Here is a 21,701-nt window from a genome sequence, read left to right as displayed (position 1 = left end):
GTTCACTTCAAAAGATGTAAAAAAGCATCTGACAACTTTCAGAACCTTTCCACGATGAAAACGCAGCAGACCAGGAAGAGGGGGACCTCCTCAACTCAACACATGGCGTCTGCGACAAGCCCGCAGCCAGCACGGTCCTCTGTGAAGAAAGACTGAGTGCTCCCCCTCTGAGGCCAGGACCAAGAACCAGACCAGACGTCTGTTATCAGAACTTCTGTTTAATATTGAACTAGAGATGATGGCCAGTAAAAATCAGGCGACAAAAATTTAAAGCATCTATGTGGGAAAGGAAGAGATACAACTTTCTCTGGTTGAAGATGACACGATCTTACACAGGGAAAAATTCTGAGGAATCCACTTAAAAAAATAAACAAGTCTACAAAGGTTGCAGGATACAAGATCGATATACAAAAATCAACTGTGCGTCCACACAGGCCGTGGGCAGTCTGAAAATGGAACTGAGAAAACCATCCCATTTGACACAGCGTCAACGAGAAGGAAATGCCCAGGCGTAAGTCTAACAGAAGAAAGGTGAGACTCACGCTGAGAATCATGAAGGCTGCCGAAAGGAAGTAAAGAAGATGTAAACAAATGCAAAGAAGACACGCTCATGGACGAAAGACTTACCATTGTTACAATGGCCCTTCTCTCCAAACTGATCCAGAGGTTCAGGCAAGTCCCTATGAAAGCTCTGTGGGTTTTTGTTTTTTTTTGCAGAAACTGACAAGCTAATCCTGAAACTCATATGGAAATGAAAGAGAGCCAAAAAAAGAAAAGTCATTGGAAAGAAGAAAAATCAAGTTGGAGGACTCACACTTCTTGACTTCAAAACTTACTGTGAGTTTCGGGACAGTACTGGCGGCAGGACGGACAGGAAGACCAGCGGGAAGAACTCAGAGCCCAGAGGTGAACCCTGACTTTTACGGTCAGCTGATCTTTGACAAGAGCGTCAAGGCAGTTCGGGCTTGTTCTGCCTTTCTGACAGCAGTGCTCCACAGGGAAGGTGTGCACTCACTACATCACACAGAGACACACGGTGATGGTCTCACTTTTAGCAATAATGCCAATCAGTCGGTTCAGACTTTCTCACGGCTGCTTTCTCAGTTTCACCAGGTTCTTTGATCACTTCAACAACGATCGGCGAGGTTAAACATTCCATTTATTTACGCAGCATTGGTGCTGCTCCCGTGAAACTCTCAGTCAGACCTCTGCCCGCGTCCCCCAGCTTGTCCACCTCCTCCTTCTTGGTCTGGAGGTGCCTCAAACACACGAGTGAACATTCTAGACACCTTTCATCAGTTTCATGCACAGAAAACTTCCTCCAGCGGGTGGTTTATGTGTTATTTTCATTGTGGTGTCTTTTGACAATCAGAAATATGTTAATGTAACTGAATTTACTACACCTTTATGTCAGGATTTATAACTTTTACATCCTGTTTAAGAAATCTCTTCCTGCACCCAAGTCATACGATATCTCCTACTTCTATATGGCTGCCAGGGACAGGCTGAGCTGGTGGTGACAGCTGCTCCCCTGCAGTTACGGCCTCTATTATCCACCCACACCCTCGCCGTGGCCTCACGGTGGGCAGAGCACACTTCTCCGACCCTTGGTTTTGGCCTGGCTATGTGACTTGCTTGGGCAATGGGATGCTAGCAGACCAGACGCAAACTGGGGCTTCCAGCCTGTGTGGTTAGGGGCATTTCCACCACCGCCAAGGAAGCCATGCTCTGAGTAGCTGCTGCCGCTCAGCTGGGTCCACGAACGAGCCAGTAAGACAAGACACCTCCGTCAACAGCTAAAGCAGAGCTGACCGCACTAACCTCCAGTCGGTGTGACCGAGAAACAGTGCTGCTTGCTGCGTGTGTGTTAGTCAGCGCTGTCCGGGGGAGCAGAGCCGGCAGCACACGCACTGAGTGGAGCACGTGTGTGCGTGTGTGTGCCCATACACACACACGCACGCACGTATGCACGCACACACTGCTGTCAGTACATACCCTGATGAACAAAACACATTAATTAATTAAAATAGAATAAACATACCACAACGACACTATAGTACTACGCTATGTTAAACATACTATAAAATATATATTAACAAGGAATATGTGTGACGCATGTTTTATAAGGAACTGGCTCAGGTGATTGTGGAAGCTGCCAAGCGCCAAGGTCTGAGAGGGAGCAGACAGCTGGGGACTCCGAGAGCAGACAGAGGCCGGCAGGCTCGAAACCACGGAGAGCCAGGGTTTCAGTCCGAGCCCCAGGCAGGCAGAAGCCGAAGTCTCAGCTCCAATCACTCAGGCAGAGTTCACTTCTCTCCGGGGAGATCTTTTCTGTGCTAGTCCAGCCTTAAACTGACTGGGAGGCGTGAACAGAGCAGGATGTGTCCACCCACATGACGGGGGGCAATCGGCTTTGCTCGTCTGTTGACTTAAATGCTAATCTCATCCAAAAACACCCAGAATAAAGCCTGGACAGACACCTGCGCACCTCGTGGCCCAGGCAGGCTGACGTACAGAAAGAACCGTCACAATCTGCTCCTGTTCCTCTGCGGCTGTCACACAACACCTGACTGAGAAGCTTTCCAAGAGTTTTAAAGCGCTGCATGCATTTCACATTTTGTCTTCAATCCACCTGGAACGGATTTCTTTTGTACAATGTGAGGTAGGGGTCTAATTTCATTTTTTTTCCCCATAGGGAAATCCAATGTCTCAGCACCATTTATTGAAAAATCCATTCTATCTTCACCTCTGACAATCATCGTGTGTCCCCAGAAGCATGGGCAAGTTCCTGTGCTTCCTGTGACGATCCGCTGGTCTGCCCCTTCCTACACCAGACCCACACTGTCTTAATTATTACAGCTTTACAAGGCTTGATGTCTAAGAGCACGTCAGCTACTCTGGAATTCCTGCAAAGAACATCGGGTCTACCACAGCCCAGGCACCGTTGTAGAACAGTTCACGAGAGAGAGACATGTTAGGAGTTCAGTATCTTTCAAACGAGGTTTATGATTTTCCCACGAAGATCTCAAACGTTCTCGTATTTATTCTCTGACACTTCACACTTTTTCGATGTTATGTTAAATAGTATCTTTTTAAAAATGCAATTTTCACTTTGGTGCAGGTTATAAAAGTGCAACTCATTTCCGTACATTGATATTGTATCCAGCAGCTGATTCAGACACTCTTTCTGGATTTTTCACTTGCGACGTAGACAACCGTGGCATAACTTAATGACAGTGCTCTCTCTTATCTCACGATCCTTACTTGCCTCGCTGCACGGTCTGGAAAGCCTACAGAAATGATGACAGCACGCATTCCGTCTCATTCTTGGTCATAAAGGGAACACTTTCTAAGTTTTATCCGTAAGTAAGCAGTGTAATGTTTAGTCGCTGTCCTCTAGCAGGAAATTCCCGTCTACTGCTAGCCAGTTAAGGACTTTTTTAAATGACGAATCAATGCCAAGTTTCTATGTTTTTCGAGGTGATCACATGCATTTCCTCCTACCGTATTTTCACGTGTTGATGACAGTAATTAGGCTCCTGATGATTGATACCAGTCTTGAACTCCTGGAACAAACCTAACCTCTTCAAGCATTTCTTTCTCTTTCACGTACACTAATGTTGACCTGGCAACATTTTGTGCAGGAAGTTTTGCATTTACACTCATGGTTGAGACAGGTCTTTCCTGTGTGAGCCTTGTCAGGTTTTGGTGTGAAGTTATGCTAGCCTTGTAAAGTACGTCCCTTTTAAAAGTTCTCTGGAATTGTTTCTGCAAGGCTGAAATTGTTTGTTCCTTGTATGTCTAATAAAAATCACTAATATAATTCTCTGGCCTTGAAACTTGTGGGAAAAAGTTTTATTACTAACTCTTTTTTTCCAAGGCTTTTTTTTTTTTTTCCCCACATTCAGCTAGTTTTGCTAAGTTCCGTTTTTCTTGGCATTTGCTCATGTAGTCTAAGTTTTCAAGTGTCCTGGCAAAGATATCCCGTATCTTTTTCACCCTTGCAGGACTTGGGTTTATGTGCCTTTTATCATCCAGAAGTTGTTTGCTGTGCTTTCTTTTCCTCGTTTAGTCTCACCAAAGCCGGCCAACCTGGGGCGTATGGACCCGTTTTATACAAAGAGGGGAGGGCTGGCTGTCTGCTGGACTCTCCGCCTCGGGCTGCCATGGGCCTTTGACCAAAACCCGCGTCCACCAGTGCACAGAGTGCTTGCCTGTGAATTCCCTTTCTATTCATCCCGACCTGAGAGTCTTCCCCTTTCCTGCCCACTTACGAACACGTACTTCATCAGCCGTCTTCCGTGGCTCCTCTGGAGGTTGTCTTCCAGCCTCTGACCTGCCAGGGTTACAGACATGGTTCACCTTTCATCCCAAACTCACACGTACTGAGTTTTCTTGTCGGTAAAACATAACTTTCTTCAAGACTGCTGGATTCTCCCATCCATTTGAGTGCCAGACCCTCAGGGCATTTCTACCTCAGGTCATATATGTATCTAAATACGTTTTACAGCATTTCCGCATTTAACCCAAGAGCGGTGCCATAAACCAGGACTTCCGACGAATCACCTAATCTGTGCTCTGGCTGCAAGCCTGGGGAACAGTTTCAAAGCCAAACTGAAATGCTCCTCTTTCTGAGACTTTTCCACCGTCCCAGGGAGCACATTCAGCTGCTGCCACCCGGACACCCACCCCACGGCGCGCCCACCTCCCGCAGCTGTGGCTGACTCTGGGCGCGGTCACTGAGAAGGGAGGTGATAAGGCTGAAGGGGAGGAAAGAGGAGCCGCGCCACACCGAACAACGCGGGCAGTCGCCACAACTTTAAAATGTGCTCTGGTCCCAGTCTGATTTCCAGAAGCGTATGTTTTAAGACATTAAAAAAAAAAAAACCAAAAAAAAAACCACCTGGGACTCAAGTATGTAACTTGACCGCGTCCACTAACGTATCAAGGAGAAAGCGCAGGGCTTGACCGTGTGCGGTGCCAGCAGGACCAGACGGTTTGCCTGAAATCACCAGCTAATAGACTTTTACTCAGAGTAAGAAGGGAACCAACTCCGGCTTCCCCGCGGACCCGCTTCCCTAAGACAGCAAGGCAGCTGGGGGCCGCAGGTGCTGGCACGGACCGCACCTCTGGTTCCCGCCTTCTGTTCCACAACCCAGGGCAAACACTCTCCGTGGCCTCCAAGGCGCTGATGGAAGGTCTTGTTACAGTTCCATGGGAAGTAAGAGGTGTAAGTCTCCACAGGCAAAAGAAGGCTTAGAAGAAAAAAGGGGGGGGCACCTGGGGGTGGAGCATCCATCCTGTAGGCCAGATTTCCATGTAAGTCCACTAGTTTTCCTGTTTCCGATGAAGTTCTAGAACAAGACCCACTCTGCTATACAGTTACAAAAAAAAAAAAAAAAAGGGTTTCCTAGCTCCGGAGCTGAGAAGCATGTCTGAAGCACGAGTGGGAACTTGCGTCCACGCAGCCGGCTGTTCCAGGCGTCGCACAACCACTACTACCGAGAACCCGAATTTACAGAACTCCCAAGACACGTGTGCCAGCATCTCTACTAGGAATCTTCTCTCTTATCCCAACACGTCCTTCTGCCCAGCGGGTGGAGGTTCTCTGACGAGCCACACGCCACAGCACGGCACTTCACAACCAGGGGCCGCGTCGCTATCACGGGGGAGGCACGCGCCGTGGCTGGGACGCTTGGAGGTGCTCTGCGCACGTCACGTGTCGTCTCATTAAATCCTCACAACGACCCTGTGATGCAGGTATGAGCTATCGTTACCATCCTCACTTTTACAGAAGAGTTAACAGGCTTGGTGGGCTGAAGGGCCTTACTCCGCCAGAGGCGGTGGAGCGAGGACCCAGCCTACGCACACCCCACCGTATCCACAGTTAATGCTGCTCTGCTGCAACGGGTCAGTGTCCACAAGGTCCCGACACAGGTTTCCACAGTTACAGCCAGCCACTCACTCTGGGGACTGCTCCCAGGCCCACTTCTGCATCTTTTATCCTTCCTCTTCTCTCCCTCCTCTCCCACCCCCCAAGTACTGAACTCCCAGCACGTGCGCGGTACTGTGTGTGTGACACCACGAGGGCAGGATAGAAACACGTTTTCCTATTGCTCTCGAGCTTAGAGTCCACACAGAGATACGGTCATGAGTTAATAACATTCATAAATGTACACTCACGAGCCGTGAATAGTTTTATTTAAGGAAGTACAGGATGCCACGAAGATAAGTAACCTGAGGCCTTGACCTACGTTTTGGGGACCTAGAGAAAGGTTCCCCAGGAAAGTCACGGAGAAGGTGAGGAGCAGACAGCTTTCCAGCTCCAGGGCCCAGTATGCTGAGCAGCCCTGAAGGGGGAAGGCACACACCCATGGGAGAAGACACACAGGACCAGAGTATCCCCGAGAAGCCCTGGGAACAAGGGGAAGGAGGTGCAAATACGGCAGGAAAGGAAAGAAGAGGCAGAAGGGTTTTGGCTTTTATCCCAAAAGCAACAAGAAGGTAGCAAAGGACGTGACTACATGGAGGAGCAAGAAAATTTAGAAAGTCCAAATCAGAAAGGCTAAAATAGTGCCCCAAGGAGTCCAAGCTGAACAGAGAGGGAAGCAAAGACAGGGCCAGGGGTCAGTATAAAGCAGAAAGAGACACCGGAGCTCAAGTGATGCAGAAGGATGGCTGCAGTGGGAATACTTGAACCAGAAAAGGAAAAGGACAGGAAACTGAGGTCAGGGAGAAGATGCTGTGATGAGCGGGTCCAGAGGTGGACCAGGTGACCGAGTTCCAGGAGGCCGCACCCGGAATGAAGGCAGGCGGTGGAGGCGGCGAGCTCTCAGGTGGGGCCCCGAGAGACAGACACACGGGTTACCCACGCAGACTCTGAGCTCAGTGAGGGAACGGAAGTCTCCCCCGAAAACCCCAGAGCCCACAGCCAGCCAGCATGAGCCTCGAAGATTCTTGTAAGAGTGTGCCTGAACAGCGGCCTGAAGGCGCAACAGGAAACAGGAAGGGCGAGGGGCCCACCTCCAACCCCCAGGTTCAGGAGGAACATGTGTTTATCACAGAGCGGCCGCCGGGGTCCGCGGGAGACGCCAGACCACACTTCAGGCAAAGGCGGTGGAAACGGCTTCAGGAGGAAAGTGAGAACGTCCGTGCCGGGCTTCGCACGGAGAAGACGCGCGGTGACCGTCTGTCGAACGGGCGAATGAATGAAGACATGTGAACCCATGACCGGGTGGGAAGAGGAAAAAGGACGAGGAGAGCTACAGAGCTGGGCTGCGGCGGGCAAGCCCCGAGCAACACGGGGAAGGCAGACCTCGCTCCCGGCTTCTCCGAAGAGGGCGGGCACTTCTGACTAAAGCAAAACAAATCTGATGCCACTAAGATAAGAAGGTAAATTTTTTATTTTTTTATTTTTAATTTTATTTTTTTAGTCCCCATTTAAATGCATGTGACTTACATGTTAGTGTTGATTATAACTTCCTATTAGTTTATTGAAAATAAAAAATAGTTTTTTGAGGTAACCTAATGGTAACGGATCCCAGGGAATTCAGCAATACGTCAAACTGAGGGATGTCAAATGCTCCCAGCATCTTTCATTCCTGACTTTACAAAGAACCCAAACATGAGGGGAAGTCACAGACAGAGCTGAAGAAGAGACCACAGGAAGCGTATTTCCACAGCTCAACTCTGGGGGTCCCGACGTGCCTTGGCTTTCCAGATACTGCGGCAGCTCTCCAGTAAGTCAGCACCGCAAGGTGACACCTTAGATAATTCACGTGCTGCTGGGTGAGGCGCTTACAGAATGTTCTCATCGTCCCTCAGAATGCGCATCCCCTCCCCCCAGGACACCTACTGACACGTGTGGCTGGCAGGTGCCCACCGTGAGGGCTGGCCTGCGCAGGGGCTACGTTACCACCGACCCCGCCGTCCTTCACTGGCAACTGCCTGGAAGTTTCCAGCAGTATCATGCTGTGGCAACCCTCAACTGAAGATAAATTTAAAAAGAGAGGAAACAAAACCATATGAAAGAAATGCTTGTTTTTCAAGCCATCTCAATTTTCCATTTTAAAAAAAAAATCGTTTCAGAGAGGGCGTGGGCAGATAAACCCTGTAATAAGCACCCTCACTCCTAAGCGGAGCCTGAAAGGACAGGCATCGGTGACACGTGGGCGCACGTCTTCAGAGCGAAGCACTGTCCTCCTGCTGGTGGGACTCTCAGCGTCCGAGTCCCGGAGGCTGGAGGGAGGCTTCAGGAAGGGCCAGTGTCCACCTCACTGCCATTCTATTGAGATTTTCTGGTAACACAGCATCAAAACTGAAAGCTAAACAAACAAACAAAAACCCTAAAAGCTGCAAATCTGAATTAAGCACTGAAAACTATTTTTGGCAGAAGACTGCTACTTGATTAATGTCTCCCATAATTTGCTTATTTTAGCAACAAGTAGGCTGTGCCAGAACCAATGAAAATGTAAAATTAGTGATTCCCTGGTGCACATTAACTCCTTGGCTCCGCTTCTACTCCTGTAAGAAAGGAGGACAGAAACCATCTCAGTAACATGCCTTTTTCTTTCTCTAGCAGCGGAACCAAGGAAGCCAGGGCATTGTACACTCTCCTGCATCTGGGAGAGTAACTCGGGAGAAGAAACACAAAAAGAGAAGGAGGGACAGGACTTTCCCTTGAACTTCAAGCTCTGGTAAGTTCTCTCCTGAAAAAAACAAAAGCTTCTGCGTCACCAGGAAGTCAAGATAACAGGGTCTGTGTAAGTTGTCCAGATTTGGGGAAGAAATTTCCTCCTTAGCTGAAATCATCTGGTTATTTCAGATGGAGAAAACTTCAATTCTACTTTATTACAGAAAACAGCCAACCCCTCACGAGCTTAACGTCACCAGCAGGGGACAGAGCATCTTCCTCTAAGGTCAAGTGAACAGTGGAGTAAAACAACCTCACACTGTTTCCCTACGTTTTCAACAACAAAAACAAAAATCAAATAGCTACCAAGAAGTAAACAGAGTGATGGTTCAGTAATTAGAGACACATTTTGAGAAGAAAACGTATTATTTCAATATAACGCCTGGAAAATGGTTACAAATATTGACAAAGACAGCTGTTTGACCTTATCAAATGTTTATTATTAGCCAGAGGAGGAAAGTAAGTCTGAGATTTAATGTCTGGCAACCAAGGATACCAAGCGGGAGCTCCTATCACGCGGGCGTGTGTGTGTACGTGTACGTACACACACACACACACGCAGGATTATTCTGGCCCTAAGAATAGGACTCAGCATTTGAATACCGCCTTTATCGGCTACAAAACACGTATGGGGTAACCCTTCACTCCACACAGGTGAGAGCTGAGGCTTAAAAGATGACTGCACTTGCCGAAATCACAGCTAACAAACAGAAGAAGAAACCGAACCTGCATCGCTTGGCTTCCGGCTCCATGCACTTGGCACAAACACTCCCCCTTCATTCTTTAATAATGGAGACGAGAGACGGGACAGGGAGCGCCAACCCAGAGCTGGGGCCACGCTGCGTACAAACGTGGCCTGCGGTGCAGGCTATGCCCTGCTGTGCGGATTTCTTCAGGAAAAACATCCAGGAAGGTGCAGCCAAGGAGAATACGGACTGCATGTGACGATCAGTGGGAAGGCATCTGGAGCTTACGCCTTCACCTTCAGCCTGACCTTGGAGGGGCGCCCCCATCGCCAGTAACTCGGCTTATCAAACTTCTCAGCAGGTGGTAACAGAATAAGGGCCAAACACCCCAAGAACTCACTACAAGCAAACTAAGTATGGTCTGTTACAGATCTGCCACAAAGACTCCAAAAGCACTTCCCGCTGCAGGCGCACACGGCTCAGACGGCAGGACAAAAACACACCTGCTCTGAAACCCTGGGTCCACAGACGCGGGCCCTCAGCTCCGCGGCTCATTTTAGGGGGTGCCCAGGTTTCATTTCTTTTCTGCTGCAGTTAATTCTTTCATTTGATTTTAACTTATGAAAACATAGATGTGGTTCTTATTGTTGAATAAAAAGGGGGAAAAAATCAAGCTGGAATTCAGAGACATAGATATTTCCTGAACTTCTAGAATAACAGAATCATGTACTAGTTCATTAAAAGATTTTCAAGAGGAAGAAACTATGATAACAAAAAAGACAACCACGAGCGTATTATTCTAAGAGTTACTTTACGAACTACTGATACATACAGAGATTGTTTTTTTGGTCACAACCATCGCATGTGGTATTTCCTGGGGGCTCCAGTTTTCCTTCAGAATTTCTTCAGTTGTTGTCTACTGACCCCATCTGGCAACATCACAGAGGAAGTCAGAGGGGCTCCAGTTTCTGGCAAGTCTAACTTTTTTAATTTATGTAAGGAGGAAATAAGAAAACAGAAGTTCAGAGTGAAAGAACTTAGGGATTTTAGCTTTACCCTTCTGTAATATACAGGACAGAGGGAAACCGTGCAATTAAGAAAAAGCCATTCGAGCGGAAAGAATTCATGTTTCTGTCTTTTCCTTGTTGTTCTTGAAGATGCTTGCTAGTATTCTGATCTAATGAAAATTTTATTAAAACTCTGAGGTCTCTGCTTGTTCATTTAATACAAAGATGAAGTAATTATCTCACAACTGTATCTAGCATAATTGGGTAAGATTTTTTAAAGTACAAGGTAGTTCAAAATTTTAAGTACAGAGTTACTAAAAAATAGAGAAATGCCAGCTTAAACCATGCAAATCGGCCCTGAGATGACAGGTTTTAGTTGCCCATCATTCTTACTGTCGACATTCAGAATCTAATTCTACTAAAGGGGTAAAAATTCAAAGGAGAAACTAAAGGAGAGTTTTTAAAATACACCAAGAGTTTCACTTTTTTTTTTTAACTTCAGTTTTATTGTTTGTTTTTTGTTGTTTTGGGGCATGCAATTAGATTTATTTTGTTATTATTATTATTTTTTAAATGGAGGTACTGGGGATTGAACCCAGGAGCTCATGCATGCTAAGTAGGCACTCTACCACGGAGCTACCCCCTCCCTGCCGAGAGTTTCATTTTAATTCACCATCTGACTTACTATTCCACTCTTGTACAGGTGGCCACGACACTAATACAGAGTTTCAACTCTTCTTTTAACATTTCCCTGTCTGAAACATTGGAGTTTCCAGACTTGCTGTTATTTGAACATATTTGGGTAACTTCCCTTAATAAGTGGGACTGAAACGCAGAATAACGCTGCGCTGCCATGACTGCAGACCGCATCATTCCTTTAACTTAAAGCCCACTGCATACATCGCTCTGAGATCGGAAGAAGGAAAAGTCTAAACATGGAGACTTCTGCCACGGCAGGGTACAGCCATTTAACTTCTTCTTTCAACAAGCCAGAGATGGCAGAATTCTCTTTGAAGTGGCAGCCCTGTTGGCCTTTGAAGTCCCCTGTCAACTGCAGAATGGCTCTGGTGGGGTTTGTTTTGTAGCCAGCTGTCACCATGAAGGCAGACATGACGTATTTCCAGCAGTCTCACTTCAGGGTCTGTCAAGTGGCTGATTTCATAACCAGTCACCATAACAAAGGAGACGCAAACTCACTGACATCAGAGCAAGAGTCTACGACGGAACTTACTAGGTTCCTCTGGACAGAGCCTGATCTGAACACAGAAATGACCACACAATGGCAAAGAGATAACGGTCACATCTCCTCAGATCCCTGAACGTGAAAAACATACTTTCCATGTTTGTCAGTAAAATGTTTCATAACAGCAGTGTCTCCAGTCTGGGCAGTGATGAAAATGATGACTTCTGCAGGAGCCAGGGAACTGCTTTAAGAGCACAGCTTACACTGCTAACTCACAACTGAACTTTCTTGCATAAGTTCTGCGAAACACCTTTGTATTTGTGATGCTTCCAGGCTGCTCCGCTACTGGCGTCAAAAATCCCCGTCATTCCTGACACAGAAATCAGTTTAAGACATAAAGGGGTAAGTAAAGAAAAAGAATCTAAGGTGTCTTAAGAAACCTCTAGAACTATAAATGTAGCCCACTATAGCCTTACATAACAGGAAACAATCTCAATAACGTTATGAACCTGTTTTTAAGGTGGGGAGAGACGACACCAACCGAATGAAAAACCAAATGTCAGATTTACGGCGACGGTCACAAGTATCAGGAAGGACACAAGGTGGGGTCGTAGCAATTTGACCTCTGTCCCCATCTGCTACACGGAATGTCGAGTCTTCACGTGGCTTCATGACCGTGGCCTGCTGCTGTTTCAGACACGCAGGTGGCTCCTGGGGGCTGACAGGTCAGTCCCAGGACACACAAACCCCCACTCCCCGCTGAAGGACAGGTCACGGACAGCGATGGCTTCTAATCTTACTTTTCCATTCTGGCTACCGTGCTTTCAAATGAAGCACTGAAAAAAGTAAGCTGTGCTCAGATAATAAGATCTATCCTGAGTCCTTACAATTCTGAACTCCTTTGAGTTTTTCTGATCTGAGGACAAAGTGCGTCACCAAATCCTGTGGAAGGGAACGGCAGCAAAGAATAAAAACATGTATTTCTTTTAAAAAACTTTGGTAATGTCTGTAAAAATCATAAAATTATCATGAAACTTTAAATTGTTTAGTAAATAAAGAAATGTTGCTGTTACTAGGCGTACAAACATTCAGGTGGTCGGAATTAAAGTTCACTCATTCACTCGATAAATATGCAGCGAACGCCACGCACCAGACACGGGGGCAGGTACCCAGGGCACAAGAGTGGGCCAGACGCGGCCCGGCCCTCGCCGAGCTTCACTCCACTAGAGAAGGCAGCACCTCTCGATAAACAGTAATTGAATGAATAATGGAATAAATGAAGTAAATGACGTATCTAAAGCCACTACCTTTTAACAACGCTGGGAGGCACAGCCTCACGGTGGACAGATGTCTCTTTCTCACTCACGTAACCGCTCTACCCGTTTCCTCTCCCAGCTCCACTGCTCACCCTGTAAGTCGAACTTATGTGGATATGGGGTAACACACACAATTACGCCATCTCATATTTTCCCATTCTTTCTTTTTTCCCCACTATTTCTTAAATGAAAAATTACTTTTGACAAACGTGTTTTAAGACCACGGATGATTTTCCAAAAATGAAATTGAAAAAAGGACCAGTGACAAGCAGAAGTGCACGTGCCTGTGTACTTCAGGACTTGCTGCAACTCCGTCCGACTCCGGAGAAAAACCAAGTACAGCTGCTGTAGGCGTGCGTCTGGGTAGGTGGCTACGCATCCCCTCAACACGTCAGAGGGCCCCGCTGTCCCCGACACTGGCCACTAGACAGACGTGGCCAGTTAAGTGTAATTAAAGCTAAATCAATGGGAAAACTGGGTTCTCCTGGTGCTCCAGCCACGTGTCAGGAATTTAATAGAAACGTCTTGGCCAGAAGAAACAAGACCTCCCCGCCATCGCCACGCTCTGCTGGACAGGGGTGCTGCAAAGGCTACGGAGGCTTCAGGAGCGACCAAGCGCCTGGGAAGAAAAACGCACCTTCACAGAATTTATGTCAAAAGTGAAAAAGGAACTTATTTAGAATTCAAATCCTTCTAATGGGGAATGGTATTCAGAGACCACATGTGAGCACTAGGAGTGTACACTGCTACTGGGGGAAAAAACCATGTTTTCTAGGTATTTTTGGTCCGTAGGAAATGTGTGTGTGTGTGTGTGTGTGTGCGCGCACACCTGTGTTCTTAAGGGGAAGAAAGTCATAAATATTCAAACAGATATTTCCAATTTTAATTTAAAGTTATGAGGATCAGACACAATCTTTTTCATCCTAAACATGCTGTTATCTCCTTACTTCCAGGAATAAGGTCTAAGCATGATGTATATTATGTGTATGTAAAATGTGTATTTATTATGTAAATGTAAAATATGATGTAAAATGTATATTTTGTTTTAAATGGTGCTGAAAAGGTTTTTTTTTTTCTTTCCCTTTTTCCTTCCTACAGGAAACCAAAGAACACATGACTCTGTAAAGGGGAAAACAGCCCGAGGACACCTTTCTGGTCATTCACTACAGCTTCCCAAACGATCTCTATGAGGAAACCCTAGAAGGAAACTGGAAGGTAGTGGACAGACTCAGATCCCGCACTGACCTAAGACACACTCTCAGGCAGTGAGTAACCCAGTGACAAAAACAGTGCCCATGTGACCAACCTGACAGCTGGCTGTGGCATCCTCAGGTGACGCTACAAATTCTAGGCGAGGCAACGGGAGGGGGCAAGGACTTCCTCAGGTCACAAGGATTAAACGTGCTGTGTGCACAGGGGAACTTCTCATGCTCAGCACGCCATCACTGGCACAGCACGACCGGGCAGGGCCTGGAGATGCTGAGTTTCTCTGGGGCCTCAGGCTGGTCGGCCAGCCCTCCCCCGGGAGCTGCCGGGGGCAGAGGCAGTGACAACAGCAGCGTCAGCGGGCTACAGCTCGCTACTACGAGCGCCACACCCGCGGCCCCTCTCTGAGGAAGCCGGCACCCCGCAGCGCTGCCCTCAGCACCTCCTCGACAGCTCAGGGGCGGGCACAGCAGGCCCGCCGGAGACCACGAGTCCCGAGCGAGGGAACCGCAATTCCACCGAGGCTTCTCACTTGAGAAGGCGCTGCTTAGCTGCCGCGCAACACAGCTGCTATGTGACAGGTCCCGGGGTGGCTCTCTGAACTGGAGCATCAGAGTATACATCCTCTGCCCCTAACCTGTCGCCTCTGCCCTGACTGGACTTGACTGTCCCGACACTGACCACGCCGAACCTGAGCTCTTAGGACAAGAGCGTTTTCTCAGAAGAGATGAAAAGGCTGCCTTGAGGGCAGAAGCCACGAGCTCTGAGTCTGGACGGTTTCGGTGGAGCCGTCCATGAGAGACTGGAGTCAAGACATGGAGCAGACAGCCTGGGCCTCAGGAGGGAGAGCTGGGCTGGAAACCCCAACCTGACGTGGGACTTCCCACCACTGGTCCTGGCAGAGCCAATGGCCTGCAGCGCAATTTCCTGACTGTCATCCTCGAACGAGACCTTGAACACGAAGGTCATTCAGACCTTCTCACCTCACAACGTGGAACCACAGCTGACCTGCCAGGAGCCAGAAGATCATTTCTGTTTTCTCTTTCACCCTTACTCACACATCCAATTCATCCAATCTTTTAAGCTCTATTTCTAAAAGGCATGCTAAATCCACCACTTTTCCCCATTTCCCCTGCCAGGATGTGATCTGCTCAGCCTGACCTGCCCGGCCTCTCCTGGACCGGGGTCTTCTGCGTGATTGTGTTTGCATACCTGTTAAAGAGTTTATATAGCTAGGATTTTAGCTTGATATCTAATTTTTTTAAATCATAAGTTAAAGAATTGCAAAGAATATAATGTTATTTTTTAAATTGTTTTTTTAAAAATAAAGCACCACTCCTTTTTAAAATAGAAAATATCCAACGAAATACAAATGTCATGGTGACCTGACATCCACGCCAATCTATTTAGGAACCGTAAGGACAAACTGTGCTTCAGTGATTGAAAGTTTTACATTTTACTTTTGCTCTTTGACCTTGTATTTCTGTGCTACCTCTCCTTAAAATCTCGCACTCACAAAATTTATTTTGTGCTAGATTTTTTGTATAGAACCTCTCTCATACTTTTCTGCAACAAAAATATGCATAAATCTAAGTTTGGTATTCACAAAATTTCCGGTGGTCATAACTCTGTTAAGAAATTCTTTCGGATTGCGTAATCATTACAATTACTAGTAACATATGACCAATCAAAACTAAGATGAAGATCAGGTATTTTGAGAGAGTAACTATTAAACATGAAGAGTGTAAAATCTCATCAACAACATGTCTTGTCCTTAAACATCTTTATCTTAATGACATCAGTGGAACTTTTACGTTTGATAGTTGAGATGTCTCTGGCTGAACATTACTGATCGCTGGGGAGACCCAGGATTCTGTATCAGGTCTAGAATGGGTTTCATTCCCACAGGCGTAAGCAGTAGCACGTTTTCACGAGAATAAACAGGAACGGGAGTTCGGCTAGGGCAGTGCTACTCGGCGTCCCGCAGCCTTGGGACCTATGTGCCCCAAGCTGCATAGCGGCCCGTCATCGAAAATCACTTCCAGTATCCACTGGCTGCCCTTCGATTCTGCTGAAAACAGAGAACTGCAAACAGTCTGGCTCTTCTCGCCCACTGTCTCTACACCAGCCCTTGGAATTACCCCTTGGTTGTGGTTTAAGAGGTTTCGCTCCCCAGGGGAATGCAGAACAGTGAGACCGAGGGGAGGGAGGCGCCCACCGCAGGGTGAGAAGGGGAAGTGAAAAAAGAGAATGTGCACACCTCAGACGCCTCCCAGGCGGAGCAATTTGAGGAAAAAGCACGCTTAGCCACTGAGAAACTGTGCCCACGGACCCTTGGGGGAAATGTTTGTGCATTTCCAGGCAGATAGGTACCTTGCTTTAAAGACCTGTGTGGCCTAGGCGACTCTAATCCCTCATCTGAGCTCCCTGCTTCCACTCTCAGCTCTGCTGAAACCACGCTCCTGCAGCCAGAATGGTCCTTTTTTTTTTTTAAATTGAAGTATAGTCAGTTCACAATGCTGTGTCAGTTTCTGACGTACAGCATCATGTTTCAGTCATATATGTGTTCCTTTCCACACAGAATGATCTTTTAAAAACACAAACCCGAGGACGTCATGCCCTGCTCAGACCTCTGCCATGGCTTCCAACGCTCTCAGGAACACACACCTGTTGGCACCGCTGCCACACTCGCGCCACCGTGCGGTGCCCCTGGGGGTCGTCCTCGTGCACGTCAGCTCGCCCCTCCTCCTGACGCCGCCCCCTCCCCACGCTTCCTGCGCAGGCTTCCCGCCCTCAGGCCCCAGGCTGAACCCGCTCTGCACACTCAATCAACATAGGTCCTAACCTCTCCAACGCCACTGAATTACTGTCTATTCCGGAAATCCTGTTCTTTTCCTTTACAGCACTTGGCGATGACTTGTAAGTAAGTGCCAATCGTCAGCTTGGTGTCTGTGTCCCTCTGCGGACTGTAAGCTCTCTTGGGAGGGGAGACCACTGCAGCTCTGGCACCGCAGAGCCACCGGACACGCAATAAGGATCTGCCGAATGAACGAAAGAGCAAGCAGTCTCACAAATCAGTATCGTTCTCTGCTTAAAAAGCTTCCATGGTTCTGCACTGCCTCGACTATAAAATCAAAGCTGCAGAGTCCACGACTAACCGTGCTTCTGTACCACCGCGTGAACTGCCCTCCTCCTCCTGCAGGTCTGGCCATTCGTATCAACCCCGAACCGCAGCTACTAAGCACTCCCTGAGGTTCCCCGGATGCCACCAGCTCGCACCTATGCTGGCCCGCCCACACGGAGAACACTGACTGTCACCCCTCTGTGCCTCACTCTTTCTCTAAGACTGGCTCATGCATAAGCCGTCTCCTCCAGGAAGCCCTCCAGGATGCCTCCAATCTGGATTACTCAGCTGCACTTCCTCTCCTATTCTAAGGCTCTCTGCTCAGACCACTGCTGCTGGGACTCACCAAACTGAACCAGAATTATAAGTCAGTGCTCAGTCTTGCCCAGTGAACGCGAACCCCCGCAGGCGGAGGCTGTATCTACCACTGTTTTACTTCCAGTGCTTAGTACAGCATCTGGAAAACTACATGGGATTCAACAAAGTTTAGAGAAAAGGTAGCGCACGTAAAGTATTTTCTGAGCATTACTGCCACTTAATAAAAAAATGAGGAAAATGTAATTTATTATAAAAACTCAGATGAGTACAGGATGCTGTTCATGAGACCAAACCAGCAGCTGTCCACTTTGGGAACAGGTGAAAGTCAGAAGGCCGTGGGAAGGATGGGTGGCACAGCCATGCTCCGTTACCTGCACAGCGCGTCCACGGGCCACCCCGCCACCCGCGCTGCCACGGTGGCGGGCACCACGGCGGTAACCGCCGCGTGACCGGCTGGGCCAGAGCAGCTAATGAATCCGCACGAATAAAGACAGGCGGCACACGTGGCAGTGGCCACCGTGCAGCCTGGACTCGCTCTCGGCGTCCAGCCCCATTTCCTGTGCGACCGCAGCTGACACAGCGGCCCGGCTGAGACGGGGACAGGTGGGGACGTGCCGCCTCCAGAGGAGCACTCAGGCAGGACAAGCAAGCGGGCCCAGTGCCAGGGGGCGGGCGCTGCCCACACGCACCGTGTGTTTCGCAAAAAGAGGCCGCATCAAGTTCAGACGACTGCGCTGCCTAAGGTCAGGTCAAAGAACCAAAACCACTGACGAGGCGGTGCGCCGCGGGGGAGGAAAGGGATGGGCAGCCCTGGGGCGGGACCGCCGTGAAATCGAGGGGAACACCAGGCTGCCCAAGGCGTCCTGCAGGCTGGAAACGCACCTTAATCAAGTGTCATTTTGTTGTTGTCGTTCAAATGATTTTAATCACTGGAGTGTACAATTTTCAATATGCAAATAAAAAGTTTTAAAACTGGAATCAAAAAAAGAATTAAAAAGATGTAGATGCTCACTCATCTGTAACTATCTTGCAAATCACTGGTAAAATCTTTTGGTCTTCTAGGTCAAGGATTTACACCTGGGGGAGAACACAGCTCAGCGTTAAAGAGTGTGTGCTTAGTATGCCTGAGGTCCTGGGTTCAATCCCCAGTATTTCCATTAAAATAAATCAATTAACGTAATTACCTCCCCCTACAAAATAAAGCCAAAAAAAAAAAAGAGCTTTGAAAATAAAACTCAGAACTCATGTGCAAATGTTAGTCTGAGAGGATGTATCTTTCTCATTGCTCAAAACACTAAAAAAATACACTGTAGGAAGAGGTAACAATCCAGTTTACTGAGCCACAAGAAAAAGTCTTAATACTTTAGAGGAATTTTAAAAACATTTAGTTAGCAATCTATTTGCAAATAGCTCCTTCAAAAATTAAATTTACTCTCAAATAATACCAGTAAAGATATTTAAAACATTCTTTTCAAGTGCAACCCCCACCCCAAAACCCAATGTATTAGGTGGCAGGTATGAGGGACACGGAGAATGAAGGGGAAGCAGTAAGAATACAGGAAGAGCATCAAAAATCATCTTCCTCTGAGGGTTCTTCCTGCTCAAACTGCAGAAGGCTCTGCATTTTATTTTAATAAGACAGCAGTTCCCACACAACTGCACATTGCTCCATGAGAAACTCAGGGACGTGGACACCCTCCTCCAATCAGACGGAGGCCCTTCTTCTCAGAGGCTAAATTTAGGGAAGAGACAGATAAATCTGGGGCCGAGGAAGAGAAAGAGAATAATGTCCCTTGCCAAAAAAAGCCTCCCTCATTTAAGATATTTCAAACGAGTATCTGTAGGTTGCTTTGGTGCAGACAATTAGTATGTACAATGAAAATTAACAGTGGGGTTAAAAAGCAGGAAAAGATAAAAAAGAAAAGAAAAGAACAGCAGACGAGAGCTGGAGAGGACAGTGGATGAAGGTTACACGGCCTCAGAAGTACAAACACAAGAGCAGCGCCTCATACCTTCCGCCACTGAAAACCCAAAGCACTGGCTCATGCAGTATCTCACTCAACAGCTCCAGACAGGCAGTGAGGAGCAGAGCGGTGGGAGAAAGGTAAGCAGGGAAGAGAAAGAAAAAGGCATGCAACTAAAAGGGAATTATTTACAGCCACTTGAGAAGATATGTTCAGTTTCTTATAAAGTGCAATACAGTCTTACGCACAATCTAGCAATCATACTCCCAGATGTTCACCTAGACGAGCTGAAGATTCATGTCCATGCAAAAACCTGCACATGAATGTTTATAGCAGCTTTATTCATAATTACCAAAAAACTGGAAGCAATTAAGGTGTTCTTCCATAAGTGAATAAACACCGTGTGGGCACACCCACGCAGTGGAACGCTATTCAGAGACAAAACAAAACAAGCTCTCAGGCCACAAAGAGACATGAGATAACCTTACATGCAGAGGGCTAAAGGGAAGAAGCCAGTGTGAAAAGGCAGCAGGACAAAGGCCAGGAACCAGGAGACGGGGCGGGAGGACGAGGCGGAACATCGAGAACTTGCGGGGACTGAAACTACTCGGTGCGAAACAGCAGTGGTGGATACGTGCCATCCTACATCTAGTAAAACCCATGAAGTGTCAGACAGAAAGAGTAAACCAAATGCAAACTACAGACCAGGCAGCAGTGCGTCAGTGCTGGCTCGTGACCCATAACGACCGTCTCTCTCCTATCTGTCACACCAGTGCAAGATGCTAACAGGGGAACTGAAGTGGAGGAAGGCGTACGCGGACATTCTGTACTTTCTGCTCAAGTTTCCTGTAAACCTAAAAACTGATCTAAAACAAAGTCTAGAGGGGAGGGCATAGCTCAGTGGTAGAGCATGTGCTCAGCTTGCACGAGGTTTGGGTTCAACCCCCAGCACCCCCACTGAAACACACACATACATACCTATGTACGCTCCCAAAACAAATAAAGTAAAACAATTTTTAAATAAAACAAATAACTGAAAAATTGTGCTGAACACTGGAATTTGACACAACATTGTAAAATGATTATAAATCAATAAAAAATGTTAAAAAAAAAGTCTATTAATTATCAGTTAATCAATCTCTCAGCCCCAGAAAGCAAATTATAACCAGTTCACACAACAGCTTAAAAAAGAACACGTAACAGCAGCCTATGTACCGTGACATGATTTATCATTGACGGCCAAAATATCCACATGATCTGTGAATGTAAGGCTTGTCATTAGATAATGATCCCAAAGCAGAAAAAAATCTTTACAGAAAGAAAAAATGGGGAACATTTTGAAAATAAAGGGAAGGATGCAAAAAAGGTAAAATCAAGATAAAAGAAAATCTCTCCTGATCCTGGAACGGCAGCTGAAGCCACCCCTTCCCTGACCGGCCCCACCTCCCAAGCTCTGCTTACTGTACATTAATAAACACTCAAGCAGAAAGTGGACCACGGCGTTCATCTAAGAACGGGGCGCTGAAAGACATGCATTCTGGAATGATCAGTTTTCCTTCGGCCGTGCTAATAAACGTCAGTTTGTCTTTCTTCTACACCTGATGCTGAAGAACCCACCCTGGTACCTACAGTTACCAAGGGCTCCCGGGTGGTGCACACCACGGCACGTCTGCTCTGGAAGGTGCCCGTCTTCCTTGCTCTGGACCTACCCTAGCTCACAGGCGCTCCGGCGGTCTGATCAAAGGGCTCCCAAAAGATTCCTGTTACCCTCTCCCTGAACACTTTTTATCTCTTTAGCACTTATATTTCTCCAACAAAAAGATGGAAATACCACAGAAGAAATGAACTGACATGGCGTGGATCTGTGGGTGAGGCAGACTCAGAACCTCAAAGCACAGTCTCACTGATGGGAGCGAGATTAGAGCCCTCGCTGGTGAAAACTATTTCTTCATTCACTTCTCCCATCTTTAGTCATTCTTCTTACTAAAAAGTTAAAAGCAAGGGTATGAGGATCTAAAAAGATGCATAAAAACGTATAAAACAAACAGCGACAGCAGAATTCTTTAACAAGTCACCTCCAGGCAGAGACACTGCTGATCTGGGACCCCCAGGCCACGGCGTCTGGCCCTTCACGCCTGCTATCACCCTTACCTCGTCACAGCTTTAACTGCTCTGGTGAACGAGATGGGGCATCACGTGCAGAAG

At 47.3% G+C, this 21,701-nt stretch overlaps 1 protein-coding gene across 1 annotated transcript in view; it reads right to left on the bottom strand.

Moving 5' to 3' along the window:
* Positions 1–21,701, bottom strand: part of ERC1 (ELKS/RAB6-interacting/CAST family member 1) — a 289,213-nt gene that overhangs the window by 113,861 nt on the left and 153,651 nt on the right.

Source organism: Camelus ferus, chromosome 34 (genome assembly GCF_009834535.1).
Source record: "Camelus ferus isolate YT-003-E chromosome 34, BCGSAC_Cfer_1.0, whole genome shotgun sequence".
Taxonomy (NCBI): Eukaryota; Metazoa; Chordata; class Mammalia; order Artiodactyla; family Camelidae; genus Camelus; species Camelus ferus.
This window is presented reverse-complemented; position numbering and strand designations above follow the sequence as displayed.